Here is a 2,921-nt window from a genome sequence, read left to right as displayed (position 1 = left end):
TCAAACGAGGCCGTGCATATATTAATAACGCAAACTTCCGGTGACATGAGGAGAGGGTCTATTATGTCCTCGATTGCCTGTATCTCTTCTGTATTGCCGCCGGCAGTTATTTGCTTGAGTTATTACAGAACCGTGTGCCTTGTATACCGCCACTCCTCTAGCAAAATTTGGCGTAGTTTGCACGACTTCGAAATACGCGTGTAATAAACAAAGAAACCACGTTTGGTTGAGGGCGCCCCTTTTTAGCACGCTGATGTAGTCAGCAGAGCTATCTATCTATCTTACTATCTGTCTGTCCATCTGTCTGTCTGCCTGTCTATCTATCTATCTATCTATCTATCTATCTATCTATCTATCTATCTATCTATCTATCAGTCGTTTTGGGAGCAAAGATATGGTGAACACGAAAAGTAGCTTTGCCTCATCACTCATGTCACTTGCAAACACTCGAACATGTTGCAAAAATCTCTCATTGCGTAAGCGACATCGTGCACAGAATCCTGCAATAACTGTAACCTACGTAGAAGTCGAAACGTTGATATACTGTAGGCATTGGCCATTGCTAGCAGACAGATGGTAACGTCTTTAAAAGCACAGGGTATGCAGCATCCCAATGTCAGAAAGCAATTTTCTATGGATGTTACTTCTCCCTTTTCAAGCCATTGATGCAACAAGGTCATCGGCACTGTTAATCAACAGTATAAATTGCGCCCGTGCACACGTCACTGAGAAGAAAACTCAGTTTTGCTAGTATTTCAAGTTGGGAAAATGTGCACTCCTGATAAGTGCAGTGCAGTGCAATATAATTTCAAAAAATTGGGAAAGCCCATGGAAATATGCCCTTTAATTTTTCTCATGTACTACAGTTTGGTCACGAGAATCGTTAGTTCATTCAGTCAAAAATACAATCGCAATCTTGTCGCAATCGCAATCACATGCCAAGTGCAAATGTTCTTGCATAGCAGGGCCAAAACTGGTATTGCTCTTTTCACTATGACAGTCCCTCCACCCAGCAAGAGAATATGGTCAACTTATGGATGTACGGGTCAACCACAGTCCGTGTGGTGAGGGATTGAAGGTGAAGATATCATGGACCGCATTGCCATAATAATGGCCAGAGAATTCATAGTCAATAATTCCCTCATTACCAGATACTGAGAGCAAGCCAATTTCCTTTACACTTCGCCATACATACATGTGGCGCTTGTCGAAACTGATTAATAGGCATTAATTGGTGTACATGTTAGCATCGACGATTTTGTCATGCAAAATCAGGACTATTCGTTGTCTTTACGGCAGTAATGTTCATCGTTAAGGTCCATGAATGAATTTATTTCGGACAAGCATTAACTTGTAAATACTGACATTGCATTTATTCGCAGCGAGATATGTATAAAGTATACTATGTTTTGCCTAAAAACACCCATACTTTTGTCATGAATTACATTACTGATTACCAAATTTTACAGTCATTGTCTGTTTTAATCTTTAGCTAGCAGATTTTACCAACATTTTAACATCTAGAATGGCCTTTGTGGCGTTTCAAATCAAGGATAACCGCCACGCATTTACTTGAAACCAACACTTATTCCATCATTCTCGAATGCCGTGTAAACGTGGATAATTGCATTACTATTATTGGCATCAACCGTTTTTTGAAACTTTCACGTTTAATTTGTTACTGCAATTGTGTGCTTTGTATCAAACTTTTACTAAATTTGTTTCAAATATCGATTTATCCACCCTTCATTACATATTCATCGAAAATATTTATAAATAGAAAGTGGTCTTCCTAAATACAAATGTGCAGGAGGATCCGTGCTCTCGGAAATAAACTCATGTAGATTCACAGATTGTTAAGATAAACACTCTTACTCTAGAATGTACAACAAACCTGATAGAACATTATTATTCTGGTCATAGTCACAAAATTGTGTCTATATCCATTGAAGATAGAATTGGCGGCAAATATTCGGACTATCAATCTTTTATTTTATTTCTTAGGTCTGGTAATCAACGTTTTAAGCTTGAATGATACTATAGAAATAACGGGCGACGAGCTGGCCATTAACGTTTCAATTTGTGGGCAAGGGCGAGAGGAAAGCCAAAAATTTACGGGCGAGGCTTGCCGAGCCCGTTAATTTGCCTTTCCTCGAGCCCGCGCCCACAAATAAACATTAATGGTCAGAGCGGAGTCTGTTATTTCCATTATATTATCAGCGAACACAAGAACACCGTCAAAATTTGCGAAAATTTCAGGAGCGAATGACAACTGGGCCCCAGAAACTGAGCAATACGCGACGCACTGTCACGCGCGCTGTAAAAAATTGGCAAATCCGTAGATGTTTTCAGAAAAAAAGTATCTCAACTTGACGTACAAGAGCTCCATTTTATTTTGTGGTTGATTATGATTTACGTTTGGGCTGTAAAGTTACGATACTTTCAGTTGTTAATCTTATTATTTATATTCACGGGCATGTAAACAAACCATTATTGTGTATTTGTGGTAAGTCGCGTGGTTCAGCTCGCCCAATCAAAATGCGACGGGCAGGGCAAGGTAATATAATGATTATTATACACCTGCGTCTGTAACCTATGGAGTTTTGTCGCACAGTAAATTTCAATATCACAGGACGCGGAGTCCAATAACTTTGACGCGGAGTACAATAACTTTTGGTGTTATTGGACGCTTTCTGACCTTTGACCTAAAAACCCTTTGCGTAAGCGCGAGGAAAAAGGACAGATCGTTTGAAGTTTCTAACAAAAAATATACTTCTAAACTTCCAGCACTTCACAACGTTAGTAGTGTTAAATCAAAAACCTGTGAATTCGGGTGAAATTATGCTGTCGACCTACAATGTCTATCACGTATACTGCGCTGCGCGGGTTTGAAATTTCGTTCTGTGCGCTTAGCGGACGCA

This window comes from Ptychodera flava (genome assembly GCF_041260155.1).
Source record: "Ptychodera flava strain L36383 chromosome 3 unlocalized genomic scaffold, AS_Pfla_20210202 Scaffold_26__1_contigs__length_13983176_pilon, whole genome shotgun sequence".
Lineage (NCBI taxonomy): Eukaryota > Metazoa > Hemichordata > Enteropneusta > Ptychoderidae > Ptychodera > Ptychodera flava.
This window is presented reverse-complemented; position numbering follows the sequence as displayed.